The 20,397-nt window shown below is 38.0% G+C and overlaps 1 protein-coding gene across 5 annotated transcripts in view; it reads left to right on the top strand.

Moving 5' to 3' along the window:
• Nucleotides 1–20,397, top strand: part of LOC127976228 (ral GTPase-activating protein subunit alpha-2) — a 154,197-nt gene that overhangs the window by 121,736 nt on the left and 12,064 nt on the right. The gene's annotated exons all lie outside the window — the stretch shown is intronic.

Below are 20,397 nucleotides of genomic sequence, written 5' to 3'. Positions count from 1 at the left end.
AAGTCATTGGTAATTTTCACAAAATGAGAGCTAAAAGGAATGCTGACATAAAAGGTCATTACTTCACAATAATGTTCAGCTGACTTATTTCCATAAAAATAAAAAATATGATCATAATTTGTTGATTTGACAGGAAATAATTTTGGTATCCGAGGATAAAGTGCCTAGTCATATTTTATTTCTTTTATATTTCTTTTATTTTTACTTTAATCAACCAGAACTATGAATGGTAGTGTGGGTAAGTGAGAAAAACACTTGCCTGATGACATTAATTTTACAGATTAGCGATGTATTTTGACAGTCAGGTATTCCTATAGCACTGGGTTTTAAGTTTATTTAACACCTGTAGTGATATGCGGAACATATTATAAGTAGATATTGTCTGGTTTTTCATTCTGCTCTTTCTTTCCTATCTGCAGTGATATTGCGTCATTGTGATCATTATTGTGAGTGGGTGTGTGTGTGACTGTTAATTGTCTCTAGTGAAAAGGGTGTGAAAGGCCATTAAGGATATTCTGCTTTCACAGCTTCCTGCAATGACTTGATCTGTCTCTATGAATAATTGATCTGCTTTTGGGTGCTGCTTCTACACCACTGTCTCTTATCTGTCCGTCACATGAACATCTGCTCGACAGTCACCTCTTACACTCACACAAAACTGTGTGTGTGTTTCCCATCTCTTTGTCCAAGTTCACAACACAGGCCTGATTCCAAATCATGTTGTCGTTGGTTTGAGGTTGTGAAATATGAAGTTTGTCCCATGTCAGACACCTCCTCATATACTGCTCCTATACTGACCCATATGTGTAAGACAATAGTGATTCATTATGAGGGTAAACAGACAGGGCTGTTTTGTCAAGTTAGCGGTAAATGAAAATGTATCTTATGTTTGTTAGTTTTTTTTTTGTTTTTTTTTTATTAATGCAATAATTTTATTAACGTTATTAATCCTATTGGTAGTAAACCATGTATATATATATATTTGATCAACATGTCATAACTCTATCTTCCGGTGAATTGACTATTAGTATTTATTTAGTATTAATTGTTCAGTTTGCAGTGATAATTTAGTATTAATTATTTAATATAATTTTTATTCATATTTTGAATTATCTTTTATTTTTAAAAGTTTTTTTTTAAGTTTTAGAAATTTGCTTTTGTCATTTTTATTGCTTTGTTTTTGTATTTCTAAATAGTATTTTTTTTTTTTCAGTTCATAATTTGAGTATTTTCAGCTTTTACCATGGATAGTTGCAAAGGCAACATTTCAAATTCTCATTTAGTTTAGGTTTTTATGTAATATATTTATATTTAATTTCCAATTCATTTAAATGAATAATGTGTTTTAATAGTTTTAGTTTTAGCTAACAATAAAATTGCAAAATTTTTCTTTCTGGTAATGCATTCCAGGCTCCTCCAATCATTTATTTTGCCTAAACTCCTCTCCTTTCTTACTGTCGACTGCAAACTCACATTCAGACCCGCCTCCCGCATCTCAAAATCAAATCAATGAGTAACACTTGACCTATCGGTAAGCCCCTCCCCTCGAACGCAGATGAGCCAATTACGTTTCATCATGCACCTCAACGCTATTGTTTTAAATAACCGAATGATGTCTTAAGGAACCTTGGAAAATGTCAGGCTCTCAAATCATGACCGAAAGTCACTTCGGTTTCATCCTGGCTGTTCACACTGAAGTCACATTGTGAAAAATCTGATGCAGATCCAGTTTATTTTCACATTCGAATGCGGCCCAGATTTGAATGGTCAGATTGAGCGTGGTTCGAACCATTTACACTCTCATCCAAAAACAGATCTGCCTCACACATCAGGGAGGAAAACACTTCTTCTCTCTCTTACAGTCTGTCGCTCCCCGTCAGAACAATGACCTTGCCTCACAATCTGAAAGATGAAATCTTCTCTGGAGTTTTCTGCTTCACAATGGTCGGGGTCTCTGCAATCTTCCCGCTTGTTGTGCTTGGTGCTCCAGTGTAATTAGTTGAATATTTCTTCAAAGCGAGTCCTCATGTTCCCTGCACAGGCTGATAAAAGCAGGTGTCTCTCTCTGGCCCTGCCGCAGAGATGGAGGGGCCTCCAGCAGGCTACACCATCACTCAGCTCTAATTGGATGGGTTTTGGTGAAATGACCACCAGTGCTTGGCATGGGGCACTGCAGTCTACCCCGTGCCTTGCGCTGTCCCACACCCTTGCCTTCTATTGTCCGTGTATGCAGGTGAATGTTCAGAGTTAATCTATGGATCTCTCTCCCGCCCGGCTCTGGGATTACGCTTTTCCAAAGGGCTTAGTTTGAATGGTGAGCCCCGCTCCTGCTGACACCTTTCACAGTGCGCATAATGTGTCTTGATTATTGATTCATCAGCTGCTGCGAGTTTGAAGTGGTCCATGCCGAAGCCCTGCGAAGGGAAACTTAGGATATATTACAAGATCAATAAATGAAGAAAATTCATCTTCAGCTGATACATGAGCCTTTTGTTCCTTCATGTTCTCACTCTTATTGACATTCTCCTTATTGCTCTGGAGCTGATTGGGCTTTCTTGAAGGGATTGTTCACACACAAATGAGAATTCAGTCATTATTGTTGTTCTAATGCCATATGACCTTTCTTTTTCACACAACAAAAGGAGAGATAAAAAATAATGTCCCACTTGTTCTCGTCCATGTAATGGCAGTGAATAATGACAAGCTTTAAAACAGAGGCAAATGTTGTAACAGAAGGATAACATGTCTAAATGATATACACCAGACTAATTCCACTTGATTTTTTTTTTTTTACATCATTTACATTGACTAAAAATGTGCATATGACCATGTTTAAAAACATTGCCTTATACCACAAATACTACAGCAAGTCAAGGCCTGTTCTGCACAAAAATTCAGTCATGATTTCTGCATGTGATTCGTCTTCTCAGACCATTTAGTAAAAAATGGCAGATAGCTGAATGAAATTGCATATTTACAAAGCGCTATGTAACTTTTCTGACACTTGCTTGTCATGGAGAAGAAAGGAAGTCGAACATTATTAACATGTTTTCAAACAGCCTTTTATGTTTTTGTGTTTGCTGTTATGTATATCAGATAACACCCAATACATAAATACAAAAATGCGATGCAGTTCCAGGTTCTTCCTCTGCGGTTCACTGTCACTGATCCTTTGATTTTGGTTCATTCACTCTGCCAGTGATTTTCCAGAATCTGTGTATGCGTTCACACACATCCCGTAAGGATCCCTTAAAAGACATGTGACATGTAATGTGACATGATCTGTTTCACTTAAGCTAGTGAACGATCACAACTTCAGCACAGATAGTGAGGAGCTACCTGATCTCCGCTTCATTACAGTTTGCACATATTTTCTGCTTTAAAAAATAAAAATGTTAAAAGAGTCGTGCGATAATGTGCATCATCACTAAGACACACTCTTTTCTGCATTGGTTCTGGTTTTTGTTTCGGGACGTATTCGCGTTCACTCAGAAGGCACTCTGGCAATTTTCGTGGACCAATGTGCAGTGTGAAGGGGCTTTAGCAGAATACTCATCATTTCTTTAAGCATAAAATTATTTGTATTATTTTCTTACAAATGAAGTTATGAATATTTTATATTCCCAGAGATTTCTTAACAATGTTCTAATATTTTCTAATCTAAGATTGTTCTAAAAATATGAATTTGACCTCTTGGGAAAAAAGTTCTTAAGAATTGTTCGTAAATAAAAAATTTTAGTCGGGATAAACTCCAATTTAATAATGAAGTTTTAAATGATTTGAGTTATTTAAATAGATAAAAGATTATTATAGTAATCTGCAGTCCTTGAGTTCCACCCACGTCTCAGGGAAATGTTCCTGTCAGTCTGATCACATGTAACAGCATTAGCAGCCTTCATTCAAATGAAATAGTTTATTGTGTGAATTGTCACACCAAATGTTTGTCTGGGTGTGAACAGGTCTTCAGATGCTGTCTATGGTAATAGTTTATGTTTGCGCTGTGCTGTTTTTTCTAATTCAGCCAGCTTTGCTTTGACTTGCAAGATGTCCTGTTGCAATACAGGTCAAAGACCGCTGCTGTCAGCTGTCCATGTGTGTGACATCACACATCATTGAGTTATGTAGAGTTGACAAGTGAGCAGTCGGTTTAACTCTTTTACCACTGAGCCCTTCCTTGGTCTAAGGTCAGTGTGTCACCGTCTCTTCACTCTCTTTCTGTCAGTCTCTGCGTGAAGTAGACATGCTCCAGTCCACATGGGGCTGGCGATGGCAGACCAGTGGCCTTTAAGAAGTGAAGCAGAGATTCACTGACCTTCAGTCTTTGAGCTGTGCTGTACAAGAATCGATGGAGTTACTCCCTCTCTCCTCCTGGCTCAGATCCATCTCTAGGCACCAATCAATAGCCATAATCTGTTCCTGCCCGCCGTCAGTCATGCACGATTCAGCTTTTAGCACCCGTGATGGATATTTGAGGGTAAGTTGAGGATGTGGTCTCATGTAGACCGTAATACAAGTACCAGCGATTTAGAATGAGGATTATGAATGTGATTGTTTGCTTGTCATTGTGGCCATCCGCCCATATAGCACAGATCTGACTGTGTTCATATTAGTTGCTTATTAAATCAGAATATCCATGCGCTATATTGAAATGTGTGTCAGGGTTGAGCCTACTTCCTCTATTGCATTGTGTTGCAGAGTCTGACATTTGACTGTCGACACATTGCAGACTATTCTAGCAAAGAACCACTTAGTTAAACTGGAAGAGGCCGTCCCACTGACCCCATCAGCTTTTTTGCATGATGTTTGAGGCCATGAAATTAATGATACTGCAATAATAGGCCAACATAGTATAATAGTAGATAACAGCATTCAAATAATGTTGTGGCATTTTCTCCAAATGGAGTCCCCCTCCCCGTCTACTTCAGTGGGTCTCCCAACTCGCCAGCTGTTACTGGAGGTCCTGACAAAGTCCAGTGTGTTAAGATCACAGAGTTATGCCAACTCTCTCTCCCAGCAATCCCTCTCTGTCCTTCTCTTCTTGTCCAGCCCTGCACACATTCAAGACTGGGTTTTGAATCACGTGCCTCCATACTGCACTTGTCTTTGCTTTCCATTTCTAATTTGATGGCTGATTTCTTGGCTCACTATTTGCCACTACCAAATGATAAATATGATAAAAAATATTTCAGATATAAAACATTTACCTTCACAGAAAACCAAGAATAACATCTTCAGAGGTTGTGGCGTATCCTTATTAGGAAAATAAGGAATTATTAGTTATTCAGGTTTCTTAACTGTTCATTCTAGTGATCATAATGGTGCAGAAATGGAGAAGTTCAATACAGAAGTATATATATATATATATATATATATATATATATGAAGAATGTACTGGCTTAATAAGGCATTTTGCATATAGTGAATGAACAAATTCAAATAGACCAAATTAATTTTAAAAGTGTAATTTTAAAGAACAAGTTGTATAGAATTTTCTTGTTCTTCCAGCAATTGCTTTTTGATATTGTGTGTGCCTGTGTGTGTGTACATGTTGTAGTGTTCTACTGTGTGAAATATTACTTACGGTTTCAGTTATTTTTTCACAAATTGCTGGCAGTATATACTGCACAGTGTTCAGTAACTTGTAACTAGCACACGCACACACACACACACACACATTCAAGGGGGCTCCCATCCACAGGCCTGTCAAGCCCAGCCGTGAGTGGAAAGTCAGTTTTGTCCATATGGCATATGGCGTCTCACTGCTGCCTCTTTATATGAAATACTCAAGTATTCTCCCACCCACCCAGCCACCCACCCTCTCTTTCTAACACTCAATGACTCATAGCATTACTCTTCTCTCTCTCTCTTTCTCTCTCTCTCTCTCTCTCTCTCTCTCTCTCTCTCTCTAACCCTCCTGCTGCTTGTGATGCCTGGAACAAAGAGTAGTGACACACACACACACACACAAGTGCCCGTGGGGGATTTTCTCTTATGGTAAAGCCAGGACTTAAACACATGTCAGTAAACAACTCCGTGACAGAACAACAAAATAGGACAAAAACAGGTGGCAGATGTGATAGGTGTGTGCATGAATCTCGTGTACTTCATGTTTATCCAGTCTTGGCTCTGGCTGGGCTTTCTTTTCTGCACATCATCATCATGCTCGGAATCCTCAATAGCTTTTTTAATCAAATTTCCGCAGGGAGCAGGAAGACTCCCGGGTCATCGAGTCGTGTCTAATTCGATATGAGTACAGCATGCTACTGGGTCAAACTTCTTCATACTTTATCAACCTGAAATGAAATATGCACTTGATGATATTCCTGTTTTCCTCCTCTCTAAGCACATTTTTTCTTGATTTTTACACTTTCTAAAGACATTTTTGTGTTGCAAAACTAATTCTGAGTTGTTGACGGGGTATTCAGGACTCTTAAAAATAAAGATCCAAATAAGGGGCTTTCATAGCACAGCACAAGAAGAACCACTTTTGGTTCCCCAAAGAATATTTCAGCAAAAAGTTCCAATACAGACGTTCCATGGTTGTTAAATGTTGTTCATGGAATCATAGATGCCAGTTAAGAAACTTTATTTTTAAGAATGAAGAAATATTTTAGTTCGCCAAAGGACTTTTCTATTTTTCTTAGTGAAGAACATTTAAAAAATCTAAAAAATCTTTTTTTCATTATGAAGAGCATTTTGTTGAATGGAGAGGTTCCAATCAAGATTATTATTATTATTTTTTAAACAGTATAGTTTGCCTCAAAGTAGTCTCCTATTTATGCAATGGTTAATAATAGCAATGGTCGCTTTATTAAGGACAGTATATCATTTAAAAATTTGCTTAAGTTGTAGCAGCATCTTTTGCATCACAGAACATCTGCGGCCAATGTGATTGAATTTGACAATCTACATTTAAACTTGAACCTCCTTCTCCTCCCACACAAAATGGAAAAAAGAAATCACTAGCACTCCATTAGGCATTCATGCTTGACATCTGTCTATGTTCTGCTACTATTGTGAATGGAGGAGCCATTGCCAGATCAGGGTGGGATCCCCCCAGCGAGTGTGTGTGTGTGTGTGTGTGTGTGTGTGTGTGTGTGCGGTAGAGTTACCCAGAGCTTGCTCCTTTATTAATGCTCCCTCAGGAGTGACGTTACTAAAGCGCCTGTAAGCGTGAGAGCAGCTCCTGTGGGCACCTGCTAGTTTATGTTTTTGCACTCTGCCATAGTGTTTTCTGTGGTGCTGTTGTTGTTTATTTTGTGCAGATGGGAGACTACTGTATTAAAAGTGAAACAATGGGGAAACGATTGCCTCCAAGGAATGGTGTAGATTTGATTTTAAAAATAAATGTTCTACACACACATCATGTTTTCAATACACTGGACATTGATGGTTTTACCAATTCTATAGTCAAGTCAAGTCACCTTTATTTATATAACGCTTTAAACAAAACTGGTTGTGTCAAAGCAACTGAACAACATTCATCAGGAAAACAGTGTGTCAGTAATGCAAAATGATAGTTAAAGGCAGTTCATCATTGAATTCAGTGAGAATTCAATGTCATCTCTGTTCAGTTTAAATACTGTCTGTGCATTTATTAGCAATCAAGTCAATGATATCGCTGTAGATGAAGTGACCCCAACTAAGCAAGCCAGAGCCGACAGCGGCAAGGAACCGAAACTCCATCGGTGACAGAATGGAGAAAAAACCACCATCTGGTCTGGATTCGTACTGGATCCAGGTGACTGCAGTGACCTCGGAATAAGAGAGAAACAGACTAATATTAGCGTAGATGCAATTCTTCTAATGATGTAGCAAGTACATCGGGTGTTATGGGAAGTGTTCCCGGTTCCGGTTTACCTAATTAATGCAGCCTAAAAATCCTTTAACTGATTTGGATATTAGAAGCATATTAGTGTGTTATGTGTAAGCCAGGTTAAAGAGATGGGTCTTTAATCTAGATTTAAACTGCAAGAGTGTTAACCTTATTTATTTATAGTAAAAAAAAAAAAAAATGTATATATATCTATAATTGTAAAATACATTTTGTTGCTATTATAAAAAATAATTATACTTTAAAAGAAATTAATACTTTTATTCAGCATGAAACCGATCAAACGTGACAATACATGGTTACAAATCATTTCCATATTAATAAAATGTTGTTCTTTTTAACTTAATGGTTATTAAAGAATTGTGGTAAAAAGCATCAAGGTTTTTCAACATTAATAATAATGATGTTTCTTGAGAAACAAATCAGCATATTAGAATGGATATTCATTCATTAATTAAATATTACAAGGATTTCTGTAGGATCATGTGACAATGAAGACTGGGGTAATGGTGCTGAAATTCAGCTTTGATGACAGGAAAAATAAAAATAATATAAATAAAATATATTCAAAGAGAAAACAGTATTTGCCATTTTTACTGTAGTTTTGGTAGTTTTTGTTGTCATGGTAGTGTAAACACATTAGTTGATTGTAAGCTGTATTCGGTAACTAGAAAAGTTTCTCTGATAAGTTTGCCGCGTGACATTCCCATCTATACCCAAGGAAAAATCTCTTAACGGGTATGAAGCGCTGTAGCTGATCATAGTTTCTTTTTATCTCTGTCTCTCGCTCTTCCTGCTGTTGGTCCATTGAGCAGGATGGACGTTTCGGAGCCGTGCTAATTGTGATTGATGGCGGAGGAGGGGAGGACGAGTGTTAAACCTGCTCGTCTTCTCAGAGTAATTAGCATCCAGCTAGCGCTTCCATCTGTCTGCCCAAGCCCTGTTTAATTAATGAACTTTCTTCTCCTCCCTCCTCAGTCTGCCAACTCTGAGAGAAAGCTGTTAGCCCTCTCAGGTTATCCAAATGGATGTCGCTCCGCTTTTTGTTTGTCGCCCATGTGCACAATGAATGCGTTCGCATTGATGAGCGGTGTGTGGGTTCTGTCTCTAGCGCTTTGTCTATAGTTTTGTAAACGGAGTGATAATGAGCAATTCTGGCAAGCTTGGGCACTTAAGTGTGGGAGTATTTGAATGTACGAGAGCGCGTGTTTCCAGAGCACTGTTGCTTTTGTTTTGTTTGTGTTTTGTTTCTGGCTCATTAGAATGAGATTGCCTGCGGCAGCGGAGGTATTCTTCACACGATGGTTGTTCTCAAAAGATCTCTGGCGTCTCAAGGCTCGTGCCATCGTGCCAGGATGTATACGCGTTTGTTTGCGGGAGAGGGGTTTTGGATCTTTGTGTTTGCGTCTTCACGCATGCCTGATTCTCCTCTCGCTAATCGTCACGGTTGTTCAGCGGCGGCCCTCGTTAAAGCTCATCTCTCATTCGGGGGGCTTCTTTGTCTGAGGCCGCTGCTGATAAGAATACTGCCTCTAGTGCTCTTGTGATACTGAAATCCTCCAATGGTGAGAAAGAGTCTTCAATCGGTGAATATCAGCAGTGCTCTGATTACCCTTCAATCTCCCAGAGCTCGCTCACTCATTTCTGGCTCTCCAGGTCTGAATGAAGACTGCTTATCCTCTCTAATGCCACACATATCCAATTCTTCCCTAAATGTCACTCAAATGTCAGCCACCATATAAGCCGCCGACTATATTGTACGTCCCATGATATGTTTTTTCTTTTGTTGTTTTTGTAAATCAGATTTGACACTAATTTTAAAATAATAGCACACTACAACAAATAAAGTAGAGGTGTATAAAGGCCTTTTTTTATTGGATCATATTCTTGGGTATTAAGTATGAGCACAGGAAAAGTATTTAACCCTATAAAAGCAACTTTATCATATTTAATACTCAAATTTCTAAGGTCTCTAAATGATCGACATGATCAAAACTGTAGTACACAATCTACTACATGCTGTGTAATTGTACAAACTTACAGTTTTTTGTAAAGTAAATGCAAGAACTCTGCAACCTGCAACATGTATACAATTAAAACACTTTTTTGCATGTTTTGCAAGCTGCAAAGGGTCGTTTTTCTGAGTATGCAGAGCTTTGGTGTGGGGCTGCTTCTTTAAAGCCTACAGCGCTCTCTGTCTCCAGTGCCCCACTGGCGGATATCTTTAAAGAGGAATTAGTTGATTATTTATAAGTTGGCCATTAATACCACTTTAAACAGTTCAAAGGCAGAGACGGCTCCTCCACGCGCTGCCCCTGATTGTTCTGAGCTAAAGGATGTCCTTGTGTTTCTTCATTTGCATGTTCACACAAAACGGAGTCTCTGCGAAGAGGATGGGCGAATAAACAAAACAACAGCAAAAACCACAGAGCGACATAAAAGTGTGCATCCTGCTTTTCTCCAGTCTGGCTTTGATGTGGAAATGGAGCTTCTTTACATTGTGAAGTAGAAGAGTGCAGTTTGCTTGGTGAAGGGCTAAGCTCTGCTAACGTTCCTCCATCAGAACTGTAATAATCCCGTAACGTTCCCTGTGATTTCTGTTAATTTGCTTGTTTAGGAAATGCTGATTATAAGGTAGTGCCTCAACCAGAGACCCTTTTCACTTTTGAGCGCCTGTTTGGAAGTTCATTACGTGTCTGTGATTGGTTTTATTTTTGCTGCTTCTTTTGCTTGCCAGACAATGCAGCATGTTGCTGAAATGGGAGCACTTAGCATTTTATTGTGATTTGCACGTCTTGGTTTCAAACGCTTCATACAGCCTTTTAATTATTGTGGCAGAGCCACTACAGATCTATAGCTGTTGTCATGTATATGAGTCTTATTCACGGTTGGTGCACAAAGCTGAGACGTGAGGATGTGTGTGTGTGTGTGTGTGTGTGAGTGTGTATGTGCGTGTGCGTGTGCGTGAGTGAGTGTGTGTGTGAGTGTGTGTGTGCGTGTGCGTGTGTGTTGTTCACACAATAAAATTACTTTGTAAAATAATTTAAAACAGAAAACATTTCAAATTTTTCTAATATTACACAATATTGCAGTTTTTACTGTATTGTTGATCAAATAAATAGAGACTTCTTTCAAAAACATAAAACAAAAACGTACAGATCGCAAACTCATCAAATAAATGAAGCCATAGTGATTTAAACAAACATTTAGACTTCTGACTGGTAGATTTCTCTAAATATGTCACAGTTCAAAATTTAGCATCACGGTAACATAGTTGGATCACAATTCTCAATCCCTGAAACATATTGCGTTTTTATATTTTAATTTTGATAAAGCACAAATATAATTAAATTGTACACAGAAGCTAAAATCTTCTGATTTAGATGGCATGCTGCTTGGTTAATTTATCTTATGATTATGTAAACAAACATAAAACAATCTAAGCATCAATGTATTAAAATATACTGTAGATAGGTTTGCATTACCGCAACACTGTAATTGTGCAGGAAAGGAGCCCAGATGGTGTAGGAATAAAGTACAACATACAGCTGCTCCAGCAGTACATCCATAAGATGTATTTACATTTTAAAGACAGCCTGTATGCTTTCTGATGACAAGTAACATTCCCAAATTGTGTGTTTGAGCTCTCTTTATGTGGGTGTTGGGAGAACACATTGTTTGGTCAGCCAATTTAAAGAGCCAGTGTCTGTGGCTAAGTGAATGGGATTTGTGCAAGCACACTGGGCCAATGCGGGCTCTTTATTAACCCTGGAGTCACTAGCTAATGTCATTGAAGGAGGACCACCTGGCGTGGAGGACACTGTACAGTCAGCTGCTGCTGAAAGCCACTGAATGTCTTGGACCAGGTGCCGGCTTCCACATCCTGCTTAATTGTTGTCTCGTAATAATGCGCTTGACTGCATGGAGCGCCTGCAGGCAGATATTACCAAAAAAACAAAAAAAAAGTGAAAAGAGAAAATGGGAGAAAGAATCATTGACTGTCTAGAAGTCTGTTTACCATGTTTCCCCGTTCCCACTTAGATGCATTCCCATTCATTTTTTAAGTTTTCAAGTAGTTGTGATCAAAATTTTATAGTGATACTAACTTCAGAGTTATTATTGCTAACTAAAACCATAATCTTCCAGTGTTTCTCTATGGTGCTGAAACTTGAAGATGTCTGTGTTCCGCTCCCTGAGCAACTGATACTCGCTGCCTTCGGCTCATCTGCGTTCGAGGGGAGGGGCTTACTGATCGGTCAATTGTAAGTGCAGAGGGGGAAAAAAAGACTTCGTTGCAAATGAATTCTTAGCAATGTATATTACTAATCAAAAATTAAGTTTTGATATATTTACTGTAGGAAAATTACAAAATATCTATATGGAACATGATCTTTACTTAATTATCCTAGTGACTTGAAACGCAATTTACACCTTTACAAAGCTTCTCTTGAGCAAGCAAATTTAATTTACCCTTACAGTCTTATGTGTGTACTTCCACAACATTTCCCTGCATTTGCAAATCTTTTAGGCATTCTTTTACCTTCATAAATACACCATCCTCAATACAGTACTCATGTCTGGAAGGTCACAAACGTGTAGATGGTCCTCATTTGTGGCTGTTAAAACGCTATGTAATTCATCTTTGACTGTCGTTGGTCAAACTGTATTGGTAGCATGCTGCTAATTAAAAGCATGTAGTAAATGCATGATTTCAAGCTGATACCACTGATACTGTAAAAATATTTTTTTTTATTTAACATTTTTATCACTGAAACTAGCAATAGATTTTCGGTCTTTGTCAGATTTTGCAGTATTGTTCAACACCTTTATTATTAATTTTTCATGCATTTGTCTGATACCTTACAAGAGGATCACAGATTCTCTCTTCCAATCCAGGTCCATTCAGGACAGCATGTTTAGCTGATTATTCAGCACCCAGTGCATATTCGCTTGTGAATTAATCTCATTGTCTCGATGAGGAGGGCTTTATAAACGCTGGAGCTGTTTATCACAAAGAGCCCTGTGTCTGATAGAAAAGAGCTCTTCAAAGAACCTCTGACTTGAGATGCGTCTGCCTTGATGGCTCCATCTTATTATGTCTTCTTTTAAAAGCGCTGCTGTTGCCAATTGCCTTTTATAGTAGCAGTTTGTTTTCTTGATTATTTCCCTCATTACAAGTCATATTAAAGCCTTTGCCAGTGTGTGACTCAAAGAGTAAATAAGCTCCATCTAATTGGACATCTGACAATCTGAAGTTGTTAAATCATTTACCAGGAAAATTATGAATAAATCTTGCAAGACAGAAAAAATATATATATACATTTAATCAATTTCAATTATTTCAATGCCTGTGGTTTGTCGAAAGAAGTGCTAAAGTTTGCAAAAGTGACTCTTATGCTCTGCGTTTCACTGCCGTTGACATTTATTGACCATTGACCAATTTCAGAGACGCATCCAAAATCCCGTTTGCCTGGATCTTTCCACAGCATCAGAAGTTTCTTAAAGTGCCCAACTATGGTTTTTTGAAAATTACCTTTCATGCAGTGTGTAACACAGCTGAAAACATCCTGGAAAGTTTTAAATCTGAAAGTGCACCATGTATAAAAAACGATTTTTAAAACAAATCCCAAGTCAATTCATGTCAACGTCAACATGAATCATTAGCATATTGCCCGCCCACTTGTAGCCTGCACAGACCTGGGAAAACTTGAACACTTCCTCCATCAGACACTGTAGTGGATTCCTGTCTATAGCATCATGTCGAGAATACACTGTGCTCTGCACTAAGAGGGTAAATCCTTTTTTACCCTCAGGTTTTGAAAATGCTGATTCATCCTTTGCCACTAGGTGCTGCTTTTGGAGCGGTAAAAATAGCTGTAACACTGTACACAAAGCAGCACTGTGCTTTATCAGGCATTAAAGGCATGATGAGATGGAAATGAAATGTCGTACCAATCACCTCAGATCAGCATCACGCAGAGGAGGAGTTTGGAAAATTTATTAAGTGAATTGTTTGCGAGTCATTGAGAAAATAAGCTAAAATAAATGAATATTATAAGACAATGAAAGAGATTTTTTTTTACCTTAAATGCATGTCAGCCTGTTGTTGGGGACTCCCAAAACCAAAATGTGAACCGTTCATAACCCATAAAACCCTCTTTAAGCATTCCTATCTGAGAAATGCTGCATTAAAGCTTTTAGAGTGTTTTGGTCGGACTGGAAGACCGCTGAGTCACATACATCTCACCTTACTCAACAGCTCCCCTGAGATCTATAATATGAGTGCCACCTGTATCACCGCAGCGGATCTTTCAGTACGCTGTGACCCGTTAACCTCTCTGCATTCTCCCTGTATGCCGACAAGCCCTTTCCTTTGACCCCTAGATCGGATCGATACTTTGAGCGCCGTAGGCAGAGGAGCCTTTGTGTGTCACACTCAGATAGTGCAGAGAGTTTGATTTAGAGCCATGGTAAATCTGCGCTCAGACTCGACCGGCCTGGCAGCTCTATGTGGGAATCTGCATGGCCAGTGATGTCACGCTCGTAATTCTGCGTCGCCGTGTCTCGTACTGAGATGAATGCTGGAGAGGTGAGATGTGGAGGGTGTGAACGTCCCCCTGGAGGTTCAATTAACCTGTCTTAACTCCCCTTCCTGTCCCCTCAGCTCTGGGCTCTGGGCTTAATTAGCCTCTCGCTAAAGTGGAAGATGCATGCACACACACATATATCCCTCAGAAGCTGACATTACCGACTGAAAGACAAGAGGGACGCTTTCTGATGCATCCCCACCCTTGTTTGTTGTAGTTTGTCATCTCTCTCTCTAGCTCGCTCTGGTGCTCTTGATCAGTAATCATCGTCTCTTTCTGAGAACAAGCTGACTAATGAGACGCCAGGGCCTTGAGCTAATCACAAGCACATCAGCAGCATTGTTTCACTCGTCCCTCCGGAGTTCTCCCTCTCTTTCCCTCCCCCATCCATCCCATAATCACCTCACACCTCCTCTGGGCTTTTCCACCGAGACATGCTTCGCGCCTCCGTCCAGTACCGTGACAACAGGTACCCTTACAGCGGTGCCACAGAAAGCCACCAATCAACACCTGCTATCCCATGGGCACTGGAGCTGACGGTAACTGGCTTCGAGTCCATTTGTGAGGAAAAACTCTCTCTCTCTCTCTTTATTGGTACATCTCTCGCTGCTAGCTCTTCTCAGATATGCTTTTCGACACACTTTCCTCCATCCCTTAAAAGCCCTCATGCTGTAAATGGTTCATTAGTTACAGAAGCGATACTTAGCTTCTTTCATTGGTGGAGCATTTAGAGTCTCTTTTGAGTTAACATTTAGGGCTGAGTAGACTTCATGCATTTCCAGTTTAGAGTAGTGTGGGAGCTGCATGGATGTGGATGTGGATTTTTTCACATTTCGTATCCGATCTTCGATTGCGGTGAAACATTTGAACTTTTGTGGCTAGGCCATATGTTACAACCTAATAGGACGTGATGTAGTCTAATCGAAACTATGAAAAGCAATTTTTTTTACACTAAAACGTTATTCTCAATATTTCGGATTTGTATTATTATTATTATTACTACTATTATAGCTATTATCCTACCAGGTATTTTTTTTTTTTTTTTGGTTAGTTTTTTCGTCAGGTCATTTGTGTAGATATATTCATCATTGTCACTCATCATTATTCATTCATTTCACCATAGTGAATACGCAGGGGATAACAGTGCTTCACAACCAATTTGAAAGTTATATGCAACTGTCACTAGGGGGTAAAATGCAACTCATGTTAGAGAAAAAAAGGTGACTTAAACCCAAAAGTACATATATATTTTTGTCATAGTTGGGTAAACTTCTATAGCGGTCAGTGGTAGAATGCCACAAATATATTTGTTTGCATTCCCATATGCTAGTTTTTTCCTGGCATTCCTGGAACAAGGATAAAAGAGAGAGAAACCAATAACGGCAGTCAGAAGAGAATGTCAAATTTCCCATAATTCCCATAGACACTGTGTTAGAAACACCCTTACATTACCATAACTAGATTTTTTTTTTTATTGATGCACAGGTAATATAATACAAAGTATTTGGGTTATGTAAAAAAATTTTTTTAATCAATTCTCATTTTTACGAAACAATATTGATTCTTAAATCTTAATAATCGATTAGTCTTGCCTGTTTTCAGTTAAACGACGGGACATTGAATGGCACTTCCCATCCAGTATATCACAATAAGCATTGTGCTTTGGTACTTTTAATATGAAACAGTCTTAGATTTCAAATTGTATCCATTGTATTGCATTATTCAAACAATAAATGCCCTTTTGGCACTGTTTAAATTTGGAGTGAGAGATTGTGAGGCACACGTGAACTGATCCTCTCCTCCACATTAATACCAGCTTCAGCACAAAATAAACATGACTAAACATCCGAAGGTTAGTTAAAAGAAAGAGTACAACTTTACAATCCATATCCTGTCTCATGTAATCGCTCAATCAGTGTTTCAGCCGCGCAAAGACGTCAATATAACAGCTTGTAAACGTAACGTCACCTTAGAAAAAAATAACCATAAACTCATTAGTCAGAGAGAAAATTAAACTGAAGAGAGGAGCATTTTGCTAATCAGTAAGTTTTAACTTTCAATATTATAGTAATGTAGTACTAACTGACTGTCATGTATATTTTACAGCATTAGTTAAGATAATCCTTTTCATTGAGAAAATTTGGCATGTGTACCTGATATATATCCATATATAATCTACACTGAATTGAGAATCGAATTGCAAGCTTGTGAACGTGAATCGAATTAAATTTGTGAAATTTCTGTCAAATCCCAGCCCTACAAAGTATAGTGTTGGTGTTAAAGTGTGTGTGTATATATATATATATATATATATATATATATATAAATATATATATATATATATATATATATATAAATATATATATATATATATATATATATATATATATATATATATATATATATATATATATATATATAAATGAAAATATAATATGCTGATGAACATTGAAACATGTCATCACAGTCTTATAAAAAGGGTCCCTGCCAACACACGCCACATGTATAAATAAATTTGGTCATCAGAATAACACATGTCCAGATTTTTCTTACACTGTATGTTCAGGTTGCACATGCGCTTCAATGTTTTGCACCAATTAGTTAGGTGGGAAAACTGGCCTAGCCTATAAATGGATATTTAAATGGATGAGACAGAACAACGTCAAACTACTAGAGACAGCAACAACGAATGATGCCAATGTTGGCAAGTGCTTGTGTGAGGAAGTTAAGAGATACACACAACATTTTCATTGCTTATAAAGGGAAATAGCACACACACAGCACAAAGATTAGCATTGCTAGTGTGATTGTGTCAAATCAAGTATACTATGAAAGATTGTGGCTGTAAACATATGCTAAGCATTTGTGTCAAAACTGAAGTATACTGCTTAATAATGTGATCTGGCCTTGACTATATTTATACAGGGTTTGGACAAAATAATGTGAACTACACCCATTAGAACAGGGGCTAATAGAATATTTGCTGGCTACAGTTAAAATAAATAATTAATGCTGTGATATTCTTTTTCTTGTCTATATTGTCAAGATTGTATGTCAAAGTATTATAAGCAGTGTTAAGAACTAGCACTCAATGAAATGATTGACTTGTCAGACTTTCAAAAAATCGCGTATCCCGTTTGGCAGGAGTGTCTTCACGATTATGACTGTGAACATTCTAACTCCTGCAGCAGTTTTTGCACAACTTGCTTGCACCTCTCACGGAGCATGATTTCTACAAAATTCAGCTGAAGACACAAGATCAAGCCCCTCTCAGTCTGTGGTGGTGATACTATGTAATCAGTGGAAATGAGTCAGGCTGCGCCATCTGTTTGATCTGACTGATGGTGTCAGCGTCTAATTAGAGCAAAAGTGCAACAGAAATGCAGAAAGGCATCTGTATGCAGAACATTCCATTCACAGACGGAGAATGTCAGAAGTACGCTCGCTCGAACCATATCCCAAAAGCAGCGGGGCCTTTTTTTTCCCTCTCTCTAAACCAGCCAATTATCCTCTTCCCCGGCTAGACAGCAAGGTCAATGTGATTGGTGGAGGTTAATGGCTGGTGCTTGGCTGGAGTGGAGGTTGAGCATGCATGGTCACTCTCCAGTTCTTCAACTTCTCCATCCTCTCACAAGAGCCCATTCAGAGGCCAAATAAGAGAGGGCCGAGCAGAAAGGTATTGTTAACCTTTGCCGCGTCTTGATAGTGACAGCGGTGAAATGACGGAAATTTGCATTTGCTTTTTAAACTCTAAAATGTCTGTCCTTCAAAGTTCCTGTCCATCATATTTGTTTGTAAGAGAGGTTCATTAAAGTAACATTCTAATAGCAGTGTAATGAGGAAGACCATTTGGTGAACTTTTTAGTGAAATATTACACTGTTTGTAGTACAAAGTACATTTTTTTTTATTTTCCTGTGTTATGTTTAAGTAATTTCTTTTTGATTCCTTAATTAGTGCAAAAAAAAATGAATGTTCTACATTTTGTTCTAAAAGTAATATTAACTCATCTCTCAGTTTAAAAAAAAAGATGGTTACAGTAATTTGTAGTGACAGTGAAAGTTTGTGGGCATTCCTACCTTTATATGTTGTTCATTCTTCTATACAGAAAAAGGTTTAAATTTACTTATTGTTTTAAGTCATCTTACTAATGGTGGATGAATAAGCAGTATTTGATGGATGGCTGATGATGGATTTGATGGATTGACTTTCAACTTGACATGCATGACAGGAGTTGCTTGTACACTCCTGCTCAATAGTTCGGGCTTTTAGTGCTTTTGAAATTAGCATTTATTTAGTCAAAAATACAGTAAAACAGTAATGTTGTGAAATATGATTACTAATAACTGTTTTCTGGTGAATATATTTGAATATTTTAAAAAGTAATTTATTCCATGATGACAAAGCGAAGCTGAATTTTCATGCGATCCTTCAGAAATGATTCTAATGTGCTGATTTGCTGCTTAGGAAACATTTCTGGTTATTATCCATGTTGAAAACAGTTTTGTGGAGTTGGCACATTTCTTCAGGATTCTTTTTGAATAGAAAGTTCAAAAGAAGAATGTGTTTGAAATAGAAATATTTTATAACATTATAAATTACTGAGTATCAATATTAATATCTTTCTGATCCCAAACCTTTGTAGTGTAGTGTAAACAGACAGTGTTGGTTAGTGTTTTTATTATCACTCTTGTGGCTATTCTTTTGAAGCAGTGTGTTGTAGTTTGTCCTACTGAGTGCATTGCTACATACACATCCATTGTATGTGCATTACAAAATTAGAAAATGTTTGTAAACATTACTTTAATGGGTTAATTCACCCAAAAATGAAAATGCGGTCAAGTAATTACTCATTCCATGTTGTTCCAAACCCAAACCCATAAGACCTTCGTTCATCTTCGGATCACAAATTAAGATAGTTTTGATGAAATCTGAGCACTCTCTGACCCTCCATAGACAGAACTACCATGTTCAAGGAACAGAAAGGACATCGTTAAAATTGCCCACGTGGCGTCAGTGGTCAACCGTTATAGGTCTGCAGTGACACAAAGGTGAATAGTTAATGACAACATTTTTATTTTTGGTGAACTATTCCTTTCACAGCAGCAGAAGCCGTGTAGCTGGCATTAGTGAGGAACATTGTGACTGTTGCAGCTGCTTCAGGCTCTGCCGCTCAGTGGACTGTCCTCAGGCTTAAACTCCAGAGGCTCCTTATGTTTCAATTACAGCCTCCATCTCCGACCCGACCTCGCTTTTCTCCAGCTTAACCAGAAACAGCAGTGCAAGGCCTCAAGACTCTGTTTGCTAATTGACCCCTGCGATGCTAATAAAACACTAAACCCAACTTCAACAGCTCTAGCTCTTTCTTTTCCTTAGGTCTCAGAGATAGCAAGTCCATCTGTGCTCTTTGTCACAAACCTGTTCCATTTTATCAAAGTGCTATGTAGGTTTAAATAAAACAATACTAGATGTTTAAACTTTCTGAATCAATGTTTACAGACCTTGGTCAGACGAGACACCATTTTCTTGTTATCGATCGCCAATGAAACACTGGAAATTTGTCCAAAAAACAATTACGCTGAATACAAAACACAAACAAATCAAATAAGATAGATAGATAGATAGATTGACAGATAGAAAGAAAGAAAGAAAGATAGATAGATAGATAGATAGATAGATAGATAGATAGATAGATAGATAGATAGATATATTTTTTTGTTTGTTATAGAATATTTGATAGAACTTTTGTTTGTTCTTAAGTTCTAAAAACTGCTGATATCCCATGCATGTCTGTCTCTCACAGCCTTGTTTTCATTCATGTCACTCTACATATGGTGTCTACTCTTATTAAAGTCCATTAACAGGATAGTTTTGTCATATTTCATGATGTAATCTTAACCACAGCTACTTTGCTCCTACCATGCGTCATCTGCTACTTCCTGATCTCCACGAACATGTTAATGACAGATTTCTGTGTT

The sequence above is a fragment of the Carassius gibelio genome, chromosome B17 (genome assembly GCF_023724105.1).
Source record: "Carassius gibelio isolate Cgi1373 ecotype wild population from Czech Republic chromosome B17, carGib1.2-hapl.c, whole genome shotgun sequence".
Classification (NCBI taxonomy): Eukaryota; Metazoa; Chordata; class Actinopteri; order Cypriniformes; family Cyprinidae; genus Carassius; species Carassius gibelio.
The sequence above is the reverse complement of the archived record's forward strand: the minus strand, read 5'-3'. Positions and strand labels throughout refer to the sequence as shown.